This window comes from Cynocephalus volans, chromosome 11, assembly GCF_027409185.1.
Source record: "Cynocephalus volans isolate mCynVol1 chromosome 11, mCynVol1.pri, whole genome shotgun sequence".
Classification (NCBI taxonomy): domain Eukaryota; kingdom Metazoa; phylum Chordata; class Mammalia; order Dermoptera; family Cynocephalidae; genus Cynocephalus; species Cynocephalus volans.
In genome coordinates this window covers 69592937-69618429 of record NC_084470.1, presented here as the reverse complement: position 1 = coordinate 69618429, position 25493 = coordinate 69592937, and the positions used below count along the sequence as shown (strand labels likewise).

General features: G+C 39.4%; 1 protein-coding gene across 5 annotated transcripts in view; it reads left to right on the top strand.

Annotated features, from left to right (window-relative positions):
* The window catches only part of FHIT (fragile histidine triad diadenosine triphosphatase), a 1434235-nt gene that overhangs the window by 614657 nt on the left and 794085 nt on the right, over positions 1–25493 (top strand). Inside the window, exon 1 of one of the 5 annotated variants that reach the window (XM_063115078.1) lies at positions 8455–8482. The exons of the other annotated variants lie outside the window; for them this stretch is intronic. The gene's annotated coding sequence lies outside the window, so the exon portion shown is untranslated. Of the gene's footprint in view, positions 1–8454; positions 8483–25493 lie in introns of those variants that run through there. 5 annotated transcript variants of the gene reach the window in all.

Below are 25493 nucleotides of genomic sequence, written 5' to 3'. Positions count from 1 at the left end.
GTAAAAAATGAAATTTGGAAATTTCATTTCATTAAATATTTTATGAATATTAAATTAATATTAAACTCTTTTCATTAAATATTTTATTTATTTTAGAATATTAACGTAAGTATAAACAAGACCCATTTTCTCTTTGAAGTCAGCTACTGTATTTTATATTAAGTTTGAACTTGTTTTCTTTTAAATTATTCTTAAAATGTTCTCATAAAAAAAATTTTCCACATGTAATATAAACTAAACTGGTTATTTTCTAGCAAATGAAAATATGCAGGTAATTTATAAGAATAAGATCTTTTTTTTCCATGTTAAAGTATACACTGACTAACAACGGGCAGATAATGTAAATATTTATCACGTGGGTACTTTGAAATGATTCTATATCATTTTCTGTGTATTTAAATGTCCGTTTCCTCTGCTGGAGTTCAGAAACTTATTTTGGAAGATAGGTTGGCCCTTTTTCATTGTCTTATCCCTTAGTGCTTAATGCTGGGCTGGAGCCATATGAAGAGAATTAACCACACTAAGTCTTAGGCCTTTAGGAACTTAAAGTGATCCCTTAACCTTCTGAAGAGCTTCCTAAGAAAGTCGAGTCACCTGGAATTATTGAAGCAATTGAATTAGTGTTAGCTAGTATTAGAGAAGTGAAAGCAGAAGATTAAAGTTTGTTTTCATAGCAGCTAATGAGGCACCTAATGATTCAAATGTCACTCCAAAGCTAACCTCATTAAGACAGACCATCTTGTTTTCAAAAAACATCCTGGGGTATCTGGACAATTGTAAATATTCATTTAATTGAAATAAATAATGCTTTTCAATCAAATTCAAGCATTCAAGAATACCTCTTAGCATTGGTCTTCTAAGTGTGCAAATACATTTCTAAAGAACAGCATGAGCAAGGTGGACTCTGCATCTTTTTTCTTACAAAATCCAATTTTTGGATTATTTGAAAGTGGGCTCTGCCATCAAATTAAATGCACCATTGACTACATTTTTATTAAGAGATTTATTACCAGCTGCCTTATTTATTGTACTTTTATTAAAATAGTACTGCAGCTCCTGTCTGACTACTCATAATCTAGATATTTAATGAGCAATCATAAGGCATTAAATTGTCCCTGTTATTTCTGCACAAGAGAGCATGGGGCATCTAATTGTAGAAGGATAAATGAAGGGGAGGGGAATCTGGGTAGCTTCTAGACATCTGGGAAGCCTATACACTTGGTTTTTTAAATTGCTGCTGAAATGCAGCTTCAAAATTTGGTATGTGAGAGTTTGTTCCCTGAACTGGCTCATTGTACACTTGGGAGGGCCAGACGATGTAGTAACAAAACCCATACTTGTGGTAAGATAATCACCAATAAAAACCTATTGAATAAATGAATCAGTGAGTGAGGTGTTATATTTTTGGCCAATATTCTCCTTTTTATTTATCTGAAAAACAGCATACAGATTTTCCCCAGATTTAGATCTGTATTTTAAGATAGTGATTAATAAGCTGAATATGCAGTTATCTATATCACGGGATGAGACCATTATATATGCACACACATGTATAGGCATCTGGATACAAATATGTAATTAGTCCCAGAAGCTATGGAAAATTAGAACTATGTAGGTTTTCAAATTTTCCAAACTACCTGGTAAAAGGGGCATTAACAGAGTTGGCTCAAGAGGAATGGGTTTTCATCAGCCACCATCTCTGTTATGTGCAAAGCCTTGTTCCCATTACTTTTCTATTTTAAATCTATTCCCCTGCCTTGGCTGATTGAGCCTTTCTGAAATGTGCCAGGCAGAGAGTCTCACCTCTCCTCTCAGCTGGGAAATAATAATGTCTTCACATTTTCATGGCCTTTTCCAAAATAGGGACCTTTCATTTACGTTTCACTCTCGATTGAAATAAATTAATTAACGTCATGGAATTGTGTTTCGCCACAGACCTTTTGAAACAAAAAGTTGCTTTTCTGATGCTTGCAAGGGAACAGATTGTCCCAGATTTTTTTATGCTCCAAGGACTCAGGGGCAAAGGAAATATTTTTGTTGTTACATGTTATTGAATCGTAAAGAAGTATCAAGTTTCATTTCTTCCCTTTTGTTTGTGTTTGTCTCTAGAGCATTCCCAGACACCATACCCTTGGCAGTCAGTAATCACGGTGCTCTCTCTGGGGCCCCTCTTCTGTGCTTCCTGACGTTTCTCTCGTTTTCCATCTCCTTATCTTTTTGCCCTAGGAAATCTCTTCTGTACCTTGTCTTCTACTTCCTGTATCTTTTTTTCTTTTAATTTTAGTTTTATCAATGGTATTCTTAATTTCCAACTACCCTCTTGTCTCTTACTCTTATTTTTCCTTTTTCATAGCAACTTGTGTTGGCTAATCTTTGTTTCGCCCAGGTCATTCTCTGCTCTTCTCTGTCCTGCATTCCTTGGACTTCCTTGCTGGTTTGCCCAATGGGAGGCATTAGGACAAGTTTGGAGGGTGAAGGGACAGAGAAGTCAGTGTATTTTTTTCCTACCCTCTTTGGCCAGAGGGTAGAAGCTTTGTCCTTCTGCAGTGCAGCTTCCTCCAGGCAGCTTGGCCTCCATGGCTGTGGCTCTCACTCTTTCTCCCCTTTATCCTTTCAGCAGTAGGAGTGGCAATGGCTTCTTCCTGTTGCTAATCTTTGGTGCCCCACCATCCCTCATTTGTTCCTTAGACACCACCTATACCTTCATTTCAGACTCCTCACGCAAACCATCAGGAATGAATTCTGTTTCCTGATGGATAAACAACCTGTTCATAACTTGTAGGTACATTATGTTCTTGAATCTCTCCAAAACTTTGATTTGAATTTATATTTGTAAGTTTCTATCTGACCTATGAATTCTGTCTTTGATGCCAGTTGCTGTCTGTAAATGTCAATTCTTCTCTTTTGTGCTGTGGTCTTCTTAAGACTCTGTCTTTTAAATGAAAATCTTTTTTGATTAAAATAGCTATTAAGGGTTTTCTCTGCCATCATGTAGGCCTATTTCTACAGTCTCTGATGCTACCAGTTCCAGTCCACTGCAGTCCTCCTGGACTTTACAACCAGTTGAATATTTCTTGTATACTCCTCTCTAATGTCTAGACAAAAAAAAAAAAAAGAATCTTTTGTTTGATATTGAAAGTCTTGTGGCATCTGGACTTCAGTCTGATTCCCCTATCTCAGCAGACCCTGGATTTAGACCTCACCTCACCCCAACACGCCTTTCTCATTCCTGTCCGCACCTGTAGACATACTGATTCATACTCATGTTCCTAAGTAGCTTGCTGTCTCCTTTCTCAGACAAGCCCAGTGGTCCCGTCCTCCTTTACTTCTTACACTAGCCCTTGATACTTATTGCTTTGACTTGTGTTTCATGTGTGTCTCACCTCACTTACTAGAAGGTAAACTCTTTGGAGACTAATAGTTTTAAAAATTTTGTTTTTCACTTATTCATTCTTCATTTTTTCAGACACTTTCATTTATCATCTCTATTCTTGGGGCTATCAGGATGAGACGGAGACAAGCAGTGTTTCCAAACTCAAGAAGGTCACAGTCAACTGGGCAGACAAGCACATAAATAAGGGGAGAAAAAGGCTACAGTAAAACATAGAGTAGGCAACAACTAATTCTGTCAGGGAGGAGGAGGGAGGACTGGAAAAGCTGGGAATGTCTGCACTGAGATTTCTTACTCTGGCAGGTGGAAGGAATGAAAGGAGATGAGCAAGGGAGACTCTATAAATATAGGTCGACTGACGGAGCTTTGTTTTTAACTTGGGAATGAGGGTTCCAGGGCCACATACTGAAGTAAGCCCTTTGTTTCAAAGTGATGAATTGGACCATGGTATAGTCAATGTAGAGATTTTTGCCCAAGGATGGGCTCTTCACAGTCCTGAAGTTGCCACCATTCCCAGGCTGTGACTCTTGAGGGGTTAAGAGGAGCGCATGGAACTCAGGAGTGTTCCGCTATGTATCCTTTTCAGCTGTGGCTGGCAGCTTTTCTAAGCTCTTAGCACCTGCCTCAACTGTGCTCCATTACCAGATGACATGCAGGTGATACTGGCTTAAGCTGATAGAGCAACAGCTAGTGTTACTCTGAGCTATGCTCAAAATCAGTAGGAAGAGCTAAGGTAAAAGAGAAGATGCAGAACGAGATACAGGATGCGGTGCGCAATTTGTGAGCTAAATCGCAGGCTTATGTGGCTTTGCTGAAGTGGCTTCTCTTGTTGCTCTGCAAGGAAAGGCGGAAAGTGAGAAAGCAGAAGGCAGGAGAAAAGGAGAGTGCTCAGAACGTCTTGAACAGCTCTGCAACTCCTGGCCCTTTCTAGCACCCCCAGCTGCCGGGCTAGTTTCTTAATTGGGAGGCAGAACACAACAGTGACAAGTATGTAAAACATGAACAAGTGCACCATGAATTATCACCAATGGCAGATTCTTCAACTTTCTCTCTGGAGGGAGGAAGGTCAGAATCCAAGGGATGAGGGTTGTTTGACCTCTCACCCCCATCAGCTTTAATTGGGGCAGCTGCCCTTCCCCTGCCCTGCTTTCTGGAGAGCAGCGGCAGGGAGCTGAGTGCCTGATGTGTCTCCTCCTGTTCCTGAGAGCGGGTCAGGAGCCTGCAGGTCAGTCATCTGCTCAGGAAGGGCAGGTATAGTTAGTTCCCAAGGGAACAAAGTCCACTCTGGAGGCTATTAGGGGTGCGGGAGGGGAGGTCAGGGGACACAAATCTTCCAGGCAGGTTTTCACACCACTTGGGACTCTGCTTACCATATCCAGCATAGATCTTTAGTTTGGGGGACTGAGAAGGGTAGAAAAAGTGTGGGAGGTTGGACCCTTGTGAGCAGAGCAGCTGCTTTTCAGTAGAAATTCAAATTTAAATGAACTTGGGCACTTCTGCAGAGGAAGGAAAGTGTCTGAGGGAAATGGTCATGAATGTTCCTGGGACTTCCTCAGAGGTGACATTTGATAAGAGGAAGTGAAAAATCCACACAGTTCTGGTCAGTGCACCATGGTAGCCTCATTCATGATTTGGGTCCATCCACGTCCTACCACTTCTGCGCTCTGCTGCAAACGACTTAACCTCGTATTCTCTGTGCAACCGTATATACCCCTTGGAGCCCAGGTTTTCTCAGGCAGTTCTGGTGAAGAGCTTGAGCTTTGGCCTTGAACAGACCTGGATGTAGGTCCTGGGCCTGTCACTTAGTAGCTTTGGGACTTGAGGAATTTATTTCACTTTTGGGGGCCTCAGTTTTATTAATCAAAAACTGGGGATAATAGGAGCTACCTTGTAGAGATGCCAAGAGTGTGAAATGAAATGCTATGTGTCTAGCATTTAGCACCATGCTGCCTCTGCAGAGGCAAGGTGGTGGTGGTGGTGGTGGTGGTGGTGGTGATGGTGGTGATGGTGGTGATGGTGATTAAAAACGGCCCTAGTTGCTGACCAGCTGGTCTGGATGTCTGTTCCCATTACCCTTTTCCTTTTTATATTCCTCCAGCCAGCATCAGGCTCCTTTTCTGCACTAGGTTATTGAAGGTACTTTTGAGTATGATAAAAAGCAAATATGTGATGAATCTGAGCCTCTCTCCTATATAAAAGCTTCTATCTTTCCATCAATGGGCCATATTTTTAAAATTTCATATTCTAGGACTCAGGATGGCAGGAGTTGTGTAGGGGGTATGCAGAAAAACCAAGGGGTTTGGGTTGCACAGAGAATACTGATGGAATTCACAGTTAGATACCAGGATGACATGTAGATTGTGTGTGTTTGTGTGTGTATGCGTGTGATCTTTCTGTGAAAATACTGGTTGTGGATTTTTAGCCATTATGTTATCAGCAGTCTCTCTTTTTTTTTTTTCCCCTATCTTATTTGTAAACATGACTAGAGGCTAGGATATGATAGACATATCCAATAAACAGGATGAATATTTATTACAAAATACAGTGCAAATCTAGCACACTGCTCATCTTGGAATAATTAAAAAGAAGGAATTACATGTATACACACACAGTATATGCAGAGAAGAATACCAGTTACTGATTCTTTGTACTGCTTTGAAATTGGAGATTTTGTATCTACTTTCTGCCCAAATACTAATTGTTAGTCAGTTGGCTATTGATGGGCTATTTTGTGGTGGTGTTTTCAAGAGACCATAATTTGGAATCCTTAGACTCTAAACTCTGAAAGGGACCTGCAAGATAATTATAATGCAGACTTTTCTAATGTGAGTTCAGTGAAAACACTAGTCACCTGATACGGTCTGTCCCAAAAGAATTCTGTGGTTGGGGAAATTCTGCAGACTATATTCTCCTCTTGGAAGTTGACATTAATATAGTACAGTTAATCTCGTGACAGGCCCTGAAAAGAAGAAACCTGTGTAGTTGGATTATCCTACCCTTTCCCAAATCTATTTGAACATGGAACATTTTCTTCAAGTAATGCCTGTTAAATCTTTTAGAACAAACTTGAGAAACACTATCTTGGTCCAGGCCTTCATTTTAGAAATGAAAAGCAAAGGCGAAAGAAATTATTTGCCATAGATTCCTAGACGGTGAATCTCATATTCTATCCCCTTGCTACAGTTCAAACTTGATTATCCTGTACTTGAAGGAAGATGCTAAGGAAAGGGAATTCTTCCTTTGGTGGACTTTACCTAATAGCTTTTGTTAACTTGCTTTCTGATCTTTTCTGCATTTTGTTTTTCAAAGAACACTCTCTTTCCAGAGAGGGTACTTAATAGTATTGCTTGTTGTATAACCAGGTAGCTCTATTGTAATTATAATTTTATTTCTTTTGAATCCATAAGCTTCTCTGTTTCCTTTAGAAACTGCCTTTCTTTTATTCCCACTCCATGACTCTCCACTTACAGAAATGCCACTGTCCTTTGTTCTTCATTTTGAACATACCCCAGGTAACAGGTCCGGGACCTGCTTTTTGCTCCCAGAGTACATGCAAATTCCTGTGTACTGTAAAATTTTCTCAAATTCTCTTCAGAAGTCTAAAGGTGTCTGCATAATATACTACTGTAAAAGAAAATTAATTGATATTAATTAATCTTTTTCCCCTGGATGACAGTTTTTTTCTTGATCTCAGCATTGGTAATACATCATTCAGTGTTCTTAGTAACAGCTTGTGGTTGTGCCATATATTCAATGGAGTTATTAAGTACCCAAAGCATCGCTCCTCAGGGTGTGCTTTATAGAGCCAAATTGCAGGTCTTGCTTGCCAATCTTCTACAAACTACAATGGCCACTGAGTGTTCTGAGAGCTTTGGAACAAGTGCACTGTTTTCTTCATTCTTGGATAGACGGTATTTGATGTTAAATATTGTGGTTCAGTTCGACAAAAGGTTGTCTACTCTGTGTCAAAACATACGCTCTTGAGATAGTGTTTTTAATGTACTGTGTATTGTTTCTGCCCTCAAAGAGCTCACGCTCTGGTGGGGGAGACCAACTTGTACATGAACGTAGTACTGGGTAGTAAGTTCTGTATTCTGCCATGTGCAGAGCTCTAAAGTGTATCATTGATAAATACAAATTTGTCATTTTAGTACAGATTATAAAAGTTCCAGCATAATTCTTTAAATAGTCTTTCCCATTATTTTATTCCTCAGTGTGATTATCCCCACCACCGCTTTAGTGCTTATTATAGGCCAGTCTCTGTGCTAAGCATTTCCCATTTCTTTATTTTTGTGTTTATCCCACATATTCCTGACAGTGATCTCGTGTGGCATTGCTTCCCAACTTATCTGCCCATTGGCATCATCTGGGGAGCTTCATACACTACAGATGCTTATGTCCCACCTCCAGAGACTGTGACTTAATTCATCTAGGGTGTAGCATGGGCTTTGGAATTTTTAAAAGATCCCCAGGCAGCAATGAAAATGTTTTTAGAATTGATTGTGGTTGTGGTTCTACAACTTGGTGAATAGATTAAAAACCATTGAATTGTGTACTTTATATGGGTAAATTGTACAGTATGTGAATTACATCTCAATAAAGCTGTTACATTAAAAAAATCATAGATGAAAAAATAATCATAGATGACTAATTTGGGAAGCACTGCCATAGGGTAAATGGGGAAACTGAGACCTAGAGAAACTAAGTACCTTACTCAGAGTCTCTCAGCTATTCAGATGGCGTAAGAAGCCAGGCAGTGTGACACTGATGTTTGTGTTCTTATCAACTACATCATCCGGTTGTCTTCAAACATGAAGACGATCCTCCTGACCCATCGCCCAACAAGTATATGCTTGGAAAAGTAGTAATGGATTTCCTTCCATCTTTCCCTAGGTCCTCACCACGTTATATTATGTAAGCAGTGGATCTAATTTGCAAGATAATTGGCTTTAGAAAAAGATAAAGGAATTGGCCGCTTTGGGAATAAAATCCCAGTTCTCAATCGCTTTCTCACAGTACTGAAAGGAACGGAGTCAACCTTGTGGTGGCCGGGAGTTATTCTCAGAAGCGCATTTAAAGAGGGAAACACAGGTATCAAAGTTATACATTTAAACCAACTGTTCCACATCCTGAATCTGAAAATAGAATTCTATTTAAAAGATACTGCTTGGAATGTTACCTTGCTCTCTGTCAACCCTCTGCTGAATTTGGATATAAAACGTACATAAAAATAGTTCAACTATAATAGAAGAAATGTTTGGGTTTTGGCCACAGGTAGGCAATAGGAAGGCAAGCCCAGGTGATTGGAAGGTCTGTTTTTACCAGCCCTAGGAAGACACAAAAGGGAGGATACTTTTGAAAAGAAAGAATAAATCGCTATCATAGTGAATTGTCATAAATGTGTTTTCTAAAATGAATACTCAAAGTGTAAGTCCCCAAAGCTGCATGGTGACTTTTCCAAGGAGAATGCTTTGTTTCCTATATGTAAAGATGATCACTGCTGACCTTTTAATAGCTTCTCCCTTTTTAAATATGTGCTCTTGTTTGAATAAAGATTGAGTTCAAAAAGATGAGCTCAACTTAAAGCTGAAATGGAACTCATTAAAAATGGCCTTTCCTGAGGTTTAAAGGTTAAGGTCTAGTGACAAGTTTAGTTCCTTTTGCTTTAGTAGTTAGGTGCCAACTATTTCCTAAAGTGTTGAGACATCTAGCAATTTTCAATCCTGTTCTTATTGCCAAACATCTACCGTTAGAGAGTAAGTTATCCTTTTTCTGCAGTTGCCTGAAGTATTTGTCTGAATTAGCATTTGTTTTGTTTTTTAATTAATATTTCCTTCTTTCATTAATCAATATTCATTGCGCTGATATTTTTCAAGGAAGAACAGGTGCCTGTTCTTCAAAAGTGATTCAAAAGTGAGTAGAAGTAGGAACTAGGTGTTATGGCATTCTCCATCAACTGAAAGTTACATTACTTATGAATTCTTTTATATTTAGGATTAGTCCAGCTGGGGGTCAGCCATGGGACCTGGGGGCAGCAGGACTAGCGTGCCCACCTGCATGCTTTGTAATGGTACTCACTGGTCCTTTGAGTCCCCTCTTTCCTAAATTCTCCACATTTCCATCCATCAGTAAGTCTTATCAGCTCTTGTTCTAGAATATATCCAGAATATGACCACTGCTCACTCTACCCACTGTGGCCTCAGTAGTTCAAGTCCCTGCCATTTATCCCCAACTCACCTCTGTGGCCTCTTAACTGTGTGGGCTTCTTCCATTCTTTCTTAGCCATAGTCCATTCTCTACACAGGACCCAGACTCATCTCTTCAAATTTTAATTATATTATATTACTCTCTTGCCTAAAATCCTCAAAGGCTGCCCATTTCAATAAGAATGACATTTATATGGCTCAGCCTTTTATTTATTTCTGTTTGTTTTATTCGTATTTAAGCTTGACCCACATCAGAGCTTTTGTACTTACTCTTCCCTTTGGTTAGAGGGTCTTGAGGGCCCCCAATAAATAGCCATGTTCTGGTTCTCAGATTTCTCAAATAAATTGTGAAATAAACAAAGGAATGGCTGATGGAGGCCAGGCTTGGTGGATATGGCTTTAGGTCTTAGCCTAGGTGGCTTGCTCAGGGCTTCCAAAGTCTTAATGTACATGTGAATGACCTAGAGGTCAGTTTAAGTGCAGAGTCTAATTAAGCAGGTCTGGGGTGGAGATGCGACTCTGCATTCCTAATAAGTTCCCAGTGAAGCTGATACTGCCAGTCCCCAGACCACACTCTGAGTATTCAAGAGCTGGTTGGTATTGAACCCTCCAGTTAGGCCAACTAACTTACTTTCCTAGTAATAGTTAGTGCTAGACTCCTCTTAAAATCTGGGAGTGGGGAAAAGCAGGCCACCCTAACACCCTACCTGGATTGCTGGCTTCTTAACACACTAGGGTCCCAAGTGAGACTTTCCTTCTCTACGGGATCCCACCTGGCCATCTTATCTCAAGCAACAATCCCACTGTCACCCCATTACTCTAATTCTATTATCCCATTGTTTTTTTCCCAGCTCTCCTATCTGAAAATCTTATTTAACTTGTTTATTTTCTTTCCCCGGATCAGAGAATGGAACCTGTCTGTCTTGTCCACTGCTGTCTCCCCATAGCCATAAATGGCAGTGCTTAATATATCTAATTATTGAATACTGTAATATGGAGTAAGTTCTGTAAGACTGACAATAAATTTCATGATGATGAGGCCATTTCTTGTTAATCATTGTATCTCCAACATCTAACACAGTGCCTGGCAAATAGTAGATGTTGAATAAATGAATGATAACTCAAATTAAAAGTAGGGAAACACGTGTTAGAGTAATACCTAGTGAACCTATTTAACTGGCAGGTGTTACTTTACTTATGAATAGTCAGGATTATCTCTGTAATTTCCAAAGTCTTTTTTTTTTTTTTTTTAAATCGAGATACTATTTTCCAGACTGCTGTAGTCTAGGCAATAAAAAATAATAAATGTTTTGATAATAAGAATAGTGCCTGAGTAATTGGCTGACAGGCCTTTTTTATTTTTCAGGGTCTATTCTGTTTTCAAGAGGCTGATAAAGACTGTACCATTTGGTAGGGAGCCATTGTTCACACACGCATCTCAGTATAGGCACAGACATTCCTGAGACAGAATGACCCATCAGGCCTTCTATCTCCAGCTTTCGTTTTTATTTGAATGGTATCAGAACTGCAAAGTTCAGTCATTGAGTTGCCTTTTCAGATCACACTGGATAATGGCCTGAACTTTTTTGTTCGTCTCTGTGAGAAGAATTGGGCTATTCACCTGTCCTCTGCCCAAATGGCTATTGCAGATTTGTTCATCTTGACATCCTTGATGGAGTATTTTTTTAGTTTACCATCATGTAAGCCTGGGAAATAAATGGCCCCCATTTTGTTTGACTAGCTCTTATTCTATCAATAGCAATTTATGAGAACTCCAGTTCTCTAACTTGGCTATAACTGGCTTAATCAGAGAAGAAAAGAGAGAGAAGGAATGAGCTGAAATTTGTTGAAAGTGGCTTCTGGTCCTGGTGCTTTGGAGGAATAGCTGTGTAAAAGCCTGGCTTTGGCTCTTGGCCTCATTCCTTCCAAAATGAGGTTGGTTCTTACATAGGTCCCTTCTGAGCATCTATCTGACTGGTAATTTGATGTCTAATAATGTAAGTGCTTTAGAGCATTCTTCTGTATTACTTTGGTTTGGTTTGGCTTACAACAGTAGGCTCTTGTGGAATACGTCAAACAAATCTTAATGCTAGAGATAGAGACATGGAAAAGTGCAATGAATGAGTCCATTATTCATTCAACTGGTGTTTATTGGGTATCAACCACTTACCAGGCAACGTGCTGGCTACTATGCATATGGTGACAGTAAATGAAAATCTTCCTCCTTTCTTAGGAAGGAAATTTTCCCTCTGTTCCCTGGCTCTGTGTCCCTTTCTCCTTCCTTCCCTGTGTTACTTCCACTCACCCGCTCCCACACTCCCTTGCTGCCCCTTCTCCTCACATCCCCCCCCACCTCTGCCACCCCGCTCCTTTCATCAGGAGAGGTAGCAACTACCCTGTCTGGTAACAACCTGGCATCTACTGGGCCATGGTCCACACTCTAGTGTAGGAAAACTTCTCACATAAGAGAAGGGCTCCGCCTTGCCCTCTTTCTCTTGTACTTGTCTTCAGCTCTGCATGGTGTACTCCTCAGTCTCCATGTGGTACACAGGTCAGGGAAGGCCTGCATGATTGTCCCAGTTACCATTTTCAACCTCAGACTGAGGGAGACAGGACAAATGAGCTCTGTGGACCTGGGGTCTTCATCTCAGGTGAGGGAGCAGAAAGACCCATTTTGGTTTCTGGCCTGACCAACTTATTTAGAGTTTACTCACAGAATTCCCAGAGACTACTGGGAGCTACCCAGCCATTCATAAGGCTGTTCTTGCCTCCCATGTGGCTGCTTTGGTCTGCTTAGGGTGGGGGGCTGATAGGCAACCCCAACCTCAGACAGCATTTCCTGCACTCAAGGAGGTCATGATCTAGTATGCAAGATGGAGAGACAAATGCATAACTACCGTGCGTGTAAGAGGCCTTATATAGGAATGTATCCCAGGTACTATAAATAAGACAGAATGGCAGAACAGGCACTTCTGTGCATTACACTAATTGGTTAAGACCTCATTCTTCTTCAGAAGATTACATTTAGTCACGATAAAGGAAGAAAATTGCCCCCAAATGGAAGCTACAGTTGTCTGTGCATCATCTTGTTTGTGTACTTAATAATTGTGCAGTTTCCCCATCAGAGCATGCCATGTGACAGTTTGATTTTGGTATTAACTGTGATCTGAAATCTTTGGGAGCCATCATTCTGAAATAGCTGTACTTCTCCAAACATAAGGCTCTGGCCTGTCCCCAGCAACCTGGCATGCCAGGAAAAGCTAAGAAAAGACCTCATGCCATGACACTGACAGGTGGTTTCCATGGCCACCAACACAGGAAGACTCCAGTATCTTAGCAAATAGGCTTAAGCAATTGAAAGAGAGTTTGAAAAACAATCAGATTTGTTTAACTGTTTGTAGGATGGCTTTAGAGAGTAATGGCCTAAGTGCTCATAAGAGGGACATGCTTTCTCTCATGTTCTGGAGCAGAGATATACAGATGTTTCCACTCTCTGAATGGCTCAATGGGGAAAGAGAGATGGATATTAGCAAGCACTTAGTAAGCAAGAGACTGCTTGTGGGGCAGCTTTGAGGATCTGAACATTATACTGTGCGTTGTTCTCTAAAGTGAAAGAAAGTGCACCAGTGATTTGAGTGGAAACATCAATAAAGAAATAATAAAACCTTATTAAACGAGAAACTGCTGGAAAAGTGCATTTAACAAAATTGAAGAGGGGAAATCTTAGTGGCAGCAACCTGAGAAAATGTCATCAGAGAATTTAGCTGTAACTGAGAATGCTTCATGGTAAATGTATGTTCACTTGTTCTCTGTGACAGTGACACATCTTTTGTAGTCCTTTCTAAGTGCATCCTCATAATGGGTTAATGTTTTCTTTGTGTTGAATTTCATAGAAATAAGTGCCCCTAAGGAAATTTTAATTGTCTCCTTATTTCCTTTTTCTCGTATTAATTCCCTGTACAGTTGAAAATTAATACTACTGTAGATTTACAGAATTTTCTAATTAGTAAGAAGCCTGACATTTACTAATAGAAAACTATGAATAAACCCACTAATTTAAAAATTATGTCACAATCAGAATGTTCCTAAGGAGGCTGGAAGCCCAGCGAAAAATGTGGTCTTTAGATATTTATTATCGAGGTGATTAGTCAGAGGATTACCATAGAACATGTTATTTCAGTGCTAGAAGTTTATTATTCATGTTCCTAATTGAAAGAATCAAGATTCCAGGAGAGATATATGTTATCACATCTTTAGCCTAAAATGGATGGAACCATCTCAGGGTTGCCATGAAAGGTTTCCCTGGATCATTAGTCTAAACTCTAAAAATGGAATGAAAAATAGGTTCTGTGTGTCATGCAGCAATTCCAATTGATTGTTAATGACTATTTTGAAGGCTCTGTTAAGAAGACCCTGCAGTAGAACATGTCATAGTTGATTAGTGATGTCTGCCATGGGTGCAGGAGGGGGAAGCCACAGCATGAGTGCCAGGTGGGGACCTTCCTGATAGACAAAAGCCAGGCAGAGAGCTTACCAAGCATCTTTTATTTTTTTCACTGGGGGTTGGAGCTCCTGGGAATCTATGTTTAGTGGGAAAACGTTCTTCCTGGTTTGTGTGGTAGGAGGAGTAAATAATCCTAGAACTCTAAAAGGCATGCTGAGTGAAACCCTGACCTGAACTGTGAAATGGCTTCACATGACCATGTGTATGTACCAGACAGGGCAGTAGTTCAGGTAGATGACAGAAGAGTGATTGAGAATATGTGTTCCTGTTAGAGACCAGAACTGGGGCAGGGTCTAGAGTGCACACCTCTGTCTTGTCAGCAGTGATTCTGTGTGCTGTTTCTAATAGCCTGCACTGTGGCACACAAAGGCAAGGACTACAAAGGTAGGAGTCAAGTTGTGCCAACAGAGCTCTGTCCCAGCAGGACTCTTGGAGGAGGGGTCATCTAAACAAGATCACTTAAAACTAGGATAAAACTTGTCAAGAGAAAAATTTTGAAAAATTATATTTGTAGCTGTTTTGAAAAGAAATGGCCCTTCCTCATATTTGTCATTCAGCCAGGGTTCAAATATATGGGTTACTGATAGCCGGCATTTGAAATTCTGTTTTAAAAGCAAGAGACCCCAGAGCTCAGAGATTTTGCGCTGGGAGAACATGCATCATCGTTTTACTTGGACTCAAAATCTATTTTTCAACAATACATATACACTTAATTAGCAATTGCTTGTCAGCCTTTTAATTATTATGTTGTGCTTCTCAGCCCACTTGGCAATGAGAGTTGCCATAAATTACCCTTAGTAACAGCATACACTCGAAGCAGAGTTGCCCCCAGCTTACATGTTTCTCTGATGTCATGGGTGAACCAATCGAATGCATGAGGCAGAGCCATGCAGAGAGCTAAGGAGAGCTTGATAATGCCCTTGGCCTGTCCATTTGACCCCAAGAGACCTGGCATAGCCATCTTGTGGTCTCTGTGTTGGCTCTTTATACCTACTGAAAACGAGATCGACTCTGTGGGCAGCAGCAATGTGCACTTGGAAATTAATTTCTTTCCTGACATTGTCTTTTTTTTGTTTTTCTTGTTGCCTCCTGTGCTTGCCCACCTGGGTGTAGACATTTAAAGTCATCATTTACATGAAAAAGTACAGCATGTGATGCAGGGTGGGCAGAAGATCTCTCTTAGCACTGCTGGAAGTGGAGAGGAGACCAGTATCACAAACCTTGGTTACAGATCTCAGCTTTACCACTTCCTGTGTAAACGTGGGCAAGTGACTTAAGCTCTCAGTGCTTTCTTCTTCTGTGAAATCAGGATGATAGAAATACCTCACAATGCTACTGAGAGGATTAAGTGAGATATTTACATAAAGCATTTAGCATAATGCCTGGCCTATAGCAAGGGCTGGTGGAATATTAGCTCTTATTATTATCGGTATGATTAACAATAACCCATTTTAAATAATTCACTGCACAAATTTTCTAACCATCTCTACATCATGGTTATCAGTGGGAGGTGCCTTTGCTGGCATCATGTGTAAATGCTTACCCCCCCAGTACTATTTTAAGAAATAGCTTCTCTTAGCTTTATAAAACTCTGGAAAGAGGGAGCACCCGTAGCCTTGAGCACAGTAATTCCTAGACAGTGTTCAGTATGGTGGTCACTGTGGATAAGAGGAAGCAGCCACAGGAGAAGCAGGCAGAGTTGCACACCTGGGTGATGCCACTGGTCATCACCTCTGCCATTAGCCTCTGTCACCTTTGGGGTATTGTCATTCCCCCAAACCCACCGCAGACCCACATTTTGCCCCACTCTGAGCAGTGCTTGGTGGCCACTTTGGTCTACTGAGAAGAGCTTAGCTAATGGATGACCTTGATCAAGTCACTTGACTTCTATGGGGTTTGTTTTCTTCCATATCTGTGGTATAGGTTGATGGGGGTTAAATGAGCTAATGAAGGTCAAATGCCTAACATAGGCCCTGGCACACAGGAGCATTCAATCAATGCTCTTTTATTGTCTTTGGTGCAAGGCTCTTGCTGCTATGAAATGATATGAAGTCCAGAAAGAGTTGGATATCAGGTCAGTTCCATCATCCCTCATTAACTATAAAGATATCTTTGTCATAGTTTTAGGGGGACCAGCACATTCTTCATCCTTTACCTTTCTGTCTCCTGTGAATCTGGGTCTTTCCTAGGTGCTCAGAAAGCTCTATAGATGTCAATGACTACTTGTCCAGCACCTTTTGTGTTGAGACAGTGGGCTGACCAGTGTGGGAGTGGCAAGAAAGATTTATATACAGACAGATTACCCAGATGGCTGTGAGAAGAGACTCATTTTCCTTTCGAGGTCAGGAGGAGCTCAAAAGTAACAGTAAGAAAATGACCAATTAGTGTTCCCTTTGAGAACTCTCCTAAGCCCTTACACAAGTGAAGAGGAGGACAAGGGAGAATGAAGCAGTACAGTATCATTATAAGGGAGGTAATAGCCAGTACGTACATGGGTGCAACCACACAGGAAAGCTGTTTTGAGTCAGTGTGAATCATAAGACCAAAGCGAATGCATAATAGCCACCCTACAAACTCCAGCACTCCTGCAGAAGCTTGCCTGTAGACAGAAGCGTCCCACCTGGCCCGAACAATGGACCCACGTGATGGGATTCAGGTGTGGGTCTCAGTCTGCAAGCTTGTTAGTGTTCGGTAATGCTCCCCACTAGGCAGCCAGAGCCTCATTACTGTTGCTAAGAGTAAGCTAATAATTAAGAGTTCTGAATTTCCAAATGGCGACAAATAGAATAAAGAGATAATGAGATGGGTAGGAATGGTGATCCCCTGATGAGTGTCTGTCATGGGGAGAAGATGAAAAAATGAAAAAATGATGAGGAAGAAACTGCCATTGTCACTCCAAGAGGTGCTGAGAAATACCTGTTTATCTATGATGCGGGGAAATGGAAGGTGTTTGTCAGACAATGAAAAAACGGAATTGTTCTGAATGGTGCCCTGAAAAATGCTGTGCTGCCAAATCCATGATGATGGAGGAAGGGTCAAGACTTGACTGGTTTCAAATTCATGTTTTACTGAGTGCTGATAGTCAGATGTGAAGTCAGGGAGCTCTGTTTCAAAACCCCATGAGTGAGAGCCTTTCTCAGTGATCGCTGCTGCAATAAAGTCTGGCCATATTGGTTTTCATGAGGACATAACATAAAGGTGATAGTTTGACTTTTTAGGATTTCATTTAACCAACATCTTCTGAGGGCCTGGGAGAACCCAGGAGATAGGTGTTCTGGCATGGCCTTAAATTCAAGGCCTTGAATTTAAAACTTATCTTCAAGTGGGTTTTCCATATGCTGTTGAACAGGATTGAAGGAAAATGTTTATTATATAGTTCTAAACTTGTCCTCTTAGTAGATTGTACCACCTATAGTTCATTGTTAAGTAATAAATTTTTCAGTCAGGTAATTATCTTGTAAATAGCACAATTAGAAATTGCTGAATATGATAGAACACTTAAAATAGAAATCTATAGATTACAAGTGACACATAGCTATAATTGACACCATAATTAGCCTTGCGACTCTGTTTTAGCAAAAACCCATGAGTGACATTGCTTTGCCACAAATATGCAGACAAGACATTTCACCAGTCAAAAAATGGTGGAGTCATTTTTTGTGCATGTAAAAATAGTAGTCATTATCTTGTATCCTTTTGTATTTGTTCAATGTTAATATTAAAATATAACACAATTTAACAGTTTATGTACTTTTGCTTTGGTATTTAATTGTTTTTTAATACACAGAAGTCTTTAAAAAAAAAAAGAAGACTCAGTGTCTCTTAACCTCTGAGGGGCCTGTGCACTGATAAAGGGATGTTACCATATGCTTCCTGCTTCCAGAAGATCACTATTGATTTAGATTTACCATATAAGCATTTCACGTAATTGACATCAGTTCTGACTTGATGTCCCAACATATCTACAGTGTTATCATCCAGTCCATGGAGATGAACATCTGTGAATCTTTTATGACTATATAAAGAGTATAATGTTAGTGGTAATACAGTAGAAAAGGTGGTTATTCTAAAAGGGCACATAAAAATAAGGTTATTTTCAACCTCTAATTCTCTTAAGTATTGCATTAATATTATAACCTATGGCTTCCCCTCTGCTATTACAGGCCACGTGAAGACATGATTTGGGTTATTTTTACTGTTAAGATGAATCTCAGCCTCTTCCATTAGACTGAGAAGTCATGCTGTACTTTGTCCTTTGGTTTAGAAATCTGCTTCCTTTTTATATAGGCTTCTGTCTTTCTCTGAGACGGTTATCTACAAACACAGACTGTTGATTTTCTAAAGGGCTCTAGGACTTGATGCTGGTGTTACAGACTTTCACCACCTGTGTTTGGTTTGGCAGGAAACATTTTAAAAAATGATATAAGTAATTTTAAATTTTATACATTTTTGCAAATATGGTACCATTTCATATTCAAGGTCAGGTTGAAGTGTAAAGCATAGAAGTATCAATTTGCTCCCTATATCTTTCTTTACTAGAGGAAACGAGCTTTGGGAGCCATTATTTTTTATAGGTGAGCTCTTTTTGAAGAACAGGTCTCTCAGGGATCAGTGGGAGGAGGGGTTGGTGATGCATATTACACAAGGATACTTAACACTCCCTTTAAATATCTTCTCTGGTGCGTGGTGATGGTAGAAGATAAAAGTATGCAGAAAAGGTAGTAGAACTGATCCCAAATCTGTTTTTGAGAAAAATTATCATTGATTTTCAGATTTACCCTTGTACATGAGTGTGTGTGTGTGCACACATCCACACGATTTCAAAATATTTTTATCTGCGTACTCCCTATTTTTTGAAAATAAGATTGCTATAGGATTGTCTTCCTTATTTGTCCTTCATTCTCTCCTTGGATGAGTCAGCTACAAAGCAGATGTCATTATTGTGGAAATGGGGCGGGGGGTGGAGGCAGTGTGTGGCAAAAATGTACTAAGTCTAAAAACAAAAACAGAGAGAAAAGACCCTGATACCCAGGTCTCGGTCAGACCAATTAAATTAAAATATCTGAGAGAGTGGTGCTGGTGAGGATGTGGATAAAGTGGAATCCTCATTCACTGGTGGTAATGTAAAATGGTCTAGTCACTAAGGAGGACAGTTTGGCCATTCCTCAAAAAGTTAGATACAGAGTTTCCATAAGATCCAGCACTTCCACTCCTGTGTATCAATCCAAGGGAATTGAAAACATATGTTCATGTGAAAACCTGTGCTTGAATGTTCACAACACTATTCATAATAGCCAAAAAATAGAAACAAATTTCTATCACCTGACAGGTGTATTTAAAAAAAAAAAGTGGTGTATACGTACAATGGGTATTACTTAGCCTTTGAAAGGAGTGAAGTCCAGATACATGGTACAATGTGAATGAATCTTGAATACGTTAGGCTAAGTGAAAGTCAGACACAAAAGGCCACGTATTATATGATTCCATTTATATGAAATGTCCAGAATACACAAATCCATAGAGACACAAAGTAGATCATTTGCCAGGGCCTGTGGGGAAGGGAGAAATGTGAAGTGACTGCTAATGAGTCTGATTTTTCTTTTGGGGGTGATGAAAATATTCTGGAATTAGATAGTGGTATAAACGCACAATTTTGAGAACATACAAAAGCCATTAAATTGTATACTTTAAAAGAGTGAATTTTATGGTATGTAAATTGTATTAAATTGTATTTCAATTTAAAAAAATTTTAATTGAAAAGATCTGGGAGTGGCGCATGAGCATTTTTTTAGGCTCCTGAGATGATTTTTAATGTACAATAGTAAAGACCTTTTTTTTTTTTGAAAATCATATTTGAACCCTGAACACTTTGTAGCATAAATCTTTGTCATCATGAGCTTTTCATCACTCATTGAATGAAACACCAAACATTTCCTTTCATGATGTGGTCTCTGTCCATCTTTCACTCCTGTCTCCTCACTTCTTTGCCTTGTCCCCTGCTCTCAGACCCCACCACACTGTTCTTTCCATTCCTTTAAGACCCAGAGCTCACTCTTGCCTTGGCACTTGCTATTTTCTCCACCTTGAACTTTTAGCCTCAAATAGTCACATATAATGAGCTCCTCATCACTCAACTTTCAGATCAACTGTAAGATTCTCTTTCCTTTGACACTAAACCACCCACTTCCTCTCTAAGTCACTACCTATTTTCGCACCCTGATTATTTCCTTCAAGTCACAATTGGAAGTATTTTTGCTTGTTGATTGATTTGTATTACCACGACTTACACTTCTTTATCACCCTGCACCTAGAGTGTTCCATGAGAGTAGAGGCCTGGTCTGTCATGCTTACCACTAGAATAGTATTTACTTTATGGCAAGTACATAATAAATATTTGTTGAATGAATAAATAGGTGATTAGAGTTCAGTGAGCAACCAGTTCAAGAAAAGATTAAGTGTAGACAATCCCTGAACATCTTTGTAGTAGAAGGGCAAGGAGCCAGTGAGAATAAGGTTAAATATGCAAAACAAACAAAAGTGCAAAAAAAAAAAAAAAAAGTGGGAAGGGAGAAGGCGAGGTAATGATGAAGTGAGATCTTGACAAAGCAGTTGGCATTTTGACATACCTTATAAATAGCTGAGGCTCGGGATTTTCTTTGACTTGTTAACAATTGAAAAAATTTCTTAATGACAGCATAGGTTGATGACTTAATATACTTTACTAAAAATTGTTTATATAAAAATGTTTGCTTAAATTTTGAGACACTTCAGGTTGTCTTCTCTTTCTCTTTGTTCATTTTGTCATCATCTTGTGGAATCTTCTTACACTATCTCCTGTGGAATTTTGACATATATTTGTAGATTTAGAATGTTTCATAAATCATATAAACTTAGATGTATGTTTCCAACCATTCATTTCTGTGCCTTAATTGTTTTCCAAGTCATCAGCAACATATGTAGGAGAGCCTGGCCAGCTCAAAGTGTGTTGTTCCTCAATTAGATAGCAGGTCATTTTTCTTGTTAAGGTTAGTCTTGGGATCCATTAGCCAGCAGCTTTTCAAGCTCATTTACATTCTTGGTTAACAGTTGAGTCCCCAGTTTTTAAAGGAATTGAAATTGAAATCTACTCTCTAGTTGGTAGAAGTGTCTAGAATTATGGCTTTTCTTCTGATGTCCCCCAAGGAAGTTCATGCCTTGTAGAGTTGGTCTAGATTCCTGCCATTTGCTGAATCATTGAGTCATGTCAGGATATAAAAATAGCAGATTATTTTTTACAATGAACCTTAACACCCCCAGCCATAATGGAATAATACCTATTTTTCTAGTTAAAAGGGAGTACAAGGTTTTCGTTCTTTTAACCGAAAGAACAGTGTTTCTTTTTCATCATGTCCAGCTTCTTGGTTGCCTAGGAGATGGTAGTTTTCAAGGCAGATTGTTTTAGCTAGGACATTCAGAAGTCATTTCCCCTTTACTGTATTTCTAAGTAATGACAGTTTTGTTAGAGATTTGGAGAATTAGAGAATGCCCAGTGCTGACAAAGTTATGGGGAAGTGGGTCTTCTCCCTGCAGTACTATTGAACGTAAATTATTTGAAACATTTCCTGTGAGATATTTAGCTGTTCATATCAATACACTTAAAGATTCAGTATCCTCTGAACACAGTAATTTTCAAATCTAGGAATTGATGCGTAAAAAGTAATCAAAGAGATTTATAAATGTTGTCGTATGAAGTACCTTCTGCATAGGGTTGTCAGGAGGATTAAGTAAGGTTTCATATATGAATTGCTTAGAATGATGCAAGTACTGAGTAAGCATTTGCTGTTATTTCTATTAGTTAATCATATGCTACTTTTGCTCTACCTCTAACATAAAGAAATAGTAGTCACCTAAAGACAGTATAGTGACATTTCGCAAATATGCAGTTTTGTCTTTGTTTTGTTTAACTATTACATATCATTTTTGTGACAAACACTATACCAAGAAACTTACCAGTATTAACTTATATATTTGTCTTATATAGTTGACAATTAACAGTTGTTTATTGAATAAAATCTGACATTACTTTTTGCCAGGGTAAAATACTAACACTGATATGATGACTATCATTTATCAAATATTTATTAAGTGCTTTACATGTATCTTTGAGAAGCTACTGTTGTTACTCCCATTTCACACATTCCAAGAAGCTAAGGAACTTGCCCTAGTTCATACAACTAATTGAGGAAGAAGATAGAACTTGAACCCAAATTTGTCTAACCCCAGAGCTGTGTTAACCTCATTGTTGCAGAGGATGATTTCTAATAAATCTAGTTTTGGAACTAATGCTCTGGGGATGTTCATCTCAAACTTTAATGTGCATACAATGTAACTTAAAATGTAGATTGATGCAGTAGGTCTGGGTTGGGGCCTGAGAATCTGCATTTTTACAATTCTCAGGAAATGTAGATGTCCCTAGTCAGCAGACCACAGTGTATGGTTGTGGAAACAGGCAGTCTTTTCATCTGTCCCAAAGAAATCATTTGTTATAGAGAGATTAGCATGAAATGGGGAAAGATTAACCATGAAACGGGGTGGAAAGTTTTCCTGGTAGTCACTTGGTTAGGATTTTGTGTCCTCATGAGGTTGGCCTCTTAGGTGCGTTTTGCTGAAGTCCTGAGTTTCTCAAACTTGGGTCAGTAGACTTTGAAGGGTCCTAACATTCTCAAAAAGGAGTTTATGCTGATATTTACTGTCCTCCTTTTGATGAAATGATATGAAAACAATAGACATAGACTTGTATTCTGAATCACCTGTTGACCACCTTATGATAGAATACTGCTATGTGGCTTTAGCACCAAGGGATCCCCTAAAGTGACAGAATTATCTTTAATTCAGTGTTTCTCAAATTGGGGTCCCTGAAGTCTTAAACTACCAAGTTTAAGAAATCCTTAAATAGCACCCTCTATAAAGAGCCAGAAGACCCACTAAGGTTCAGAGTAAATTTGAATAAGTGACTTGACTTGCTGGATTTACTTGACATCTCTAAAATGAGAGGGCTTTATCTAAGTGGTCTCTTAGGTCCTTTCTTGCTAAAATTTTCCAAGCTGTTTTTTTTCTATTCTTTTCTTTTTTTTTTTTTGTTTTTTGTTTTGTTTTGTTTTGTTTTTTGAATAAGGTTTGAAGCATTTGGTAGTTATTTTAGTTGGACATTAACATAACATTTGAAAGCAAACCAGGAAGAAACCTGGTCTGCCCTGAAGTGAGCTATTGTCATCTCCTGCTGTTTATGGTTTAGAAATTTCAGGCTTGGGGGCCTGCATTTGCTTTTGTGGCCATTGAACCTTATTCCACCTACAAGTTAAGTTGATTATCTAGCCCTATCAGAAAATAAATGATGAAATCAACCAAGTCACAAAATTAAATGTGAATAGTAGAGACCTTTCTGTTTATTAAATTTTGAAGACAAAGTGTTAAAAATAATGTGAAACTAATAGCTGGTAAGAATTAAAGGAGATAAGGAGATAGAGGTGGGTTATAGGAGGTCGAGGGGTACCTTTAAGGCTAAAAAAATAGAAATGGAGACATTAAATACTTTGAAGCCATATATTTTTAGTTCCAAATAAAAGAAGTTATTATGAAGGAATACAAAAACAAAAGAAATTAATTAGTTCGAAATACACGACCTTGGTTTTCATCAACATACTTACTTCTATTTGTTTTTAAAGAAAGATATGCAGGACTCAGTCTCTGTTACTGGAGTGAACCAAGTCACTTGTACTTCTTTTTTGGCTCGCACTCACTAATAAATCTAAGGACCTTAACCTTAGACTTAGGTCTCTAGCCCAGTACTTGGTTTTCTGGATTCCAGAAGCCATCATCTCCATATTGGTTAAGAAACAGAGTTCCCTACAGATAATTTTCTCCTGAAAATTCAACAGAATATTGGTATATCTACCCTTCTTGTTTGGTAGAAAAGATTCAGCAATTTTACTTAAGCTTAAAATAAAATTGCTTTCTGATTTTCATGTGACAGAAGAGTATTCAGTATTTATCGCAGTTGTGCAGGCAGTTTTAGATCCTGGAGATGAACAGAGCTTCCCATCATGCTATATCGACTCTTACATTTTTCCATGCTTTTGTCTCTTTTATAGTTCCTGGAATATTTTTCTTCTCCATTGAAATTAAAAGTTGAGGAAATAATGTCTGCTAGCAGCAGAAATGGACAGAATTTTACCACGAATAAAGAAAAGATAGAATTGGATTTGGATAGAGAAAGATAAAAATATTAGTGTTTTGGGGGCATCTACATCATGTGGCAGAAACAGGTATGCTTTACCTACTCATATTATCTACTGTTTTCAGATGAGGTATCTGAGGGTGAGAAGTTCAGTGGCTTGTGGAAGAGCAGGAAGGGAAGGGCAGAGCTGAGATTCAGTGCCAGTGCTTTGAACTCTCACTTCACCTCTTCATGAAACAGAATAAGGCTAGGCCTGTGAACCAAACTGACTCCATTTTCCCTGCAGAGGACACTCTGTTCCTTTTCCACTCCTCAGTCATGAGACCCCTCAGGGTAAATGATTACCCCATGGGCTGCCCTGACAAAATAGACTGAGATAAGAAAGGAAACAGATATTTACTGAGTTGCACAACCCCTCCCCAAGGCTTGTTTACTATAATTGTAAAAGTTACAGACTGACCTTAAGACCCCTTTAGGAATTCCCACCTGTGCACAAAGCATCAAGGTGACTGCTACAGTGACACTCCTGGGGTGACAGTGATGAACTTCACTGCCTACTGAGCATGCGCCCATGACACAACCAGGTGTAAAGAAAAATATAGCTTCAGTATACGCAGTTTTGTAACAAATGCTTGCTAAAAACATTTTAAATGAAGCAGCTTCTAAGGGCCCATATAGAGGTCAGGTGGGCCCGAGCACACTAAACATTCCAGGAAGGGAGTGACCCCCACCTGGTTCCAGCAACTGACTAGTTCATTATCTAAAGGCCACCTGGCCAGACCCCAGGGAAGATAAACGATTGAGAAATGCGCTGTTCCTTATCAGGGTGCCAGCCAGCCTGCTAAAGCCTACCCATAAATCTAAAGGCGCCACAGATAACCAGCAACTCATCCTGTCACAAAAATCCATCCAGAAAAACTGTATAAAAGGTGCTTGTGTTGTAAGCTCGGAGTCGCTTCTGTCCAGGAGACTAAGTGACCCCAGCATGCTGGAATAAAGTCCCTCTTGCTTGATTGCATCGGTCTCAGTCTCATGGTCTTTGTGAAGTGAGCCGTCCTGGTCTGTGGGATTTGTGCATGGTGCACAGGTCTTACACAGGAAGAACAGAATGGACCACCTCCAGTGACTGGCCTGCCACCCCTTAACTCCTTTCCCTATAAAAGACCCTGAACAGCT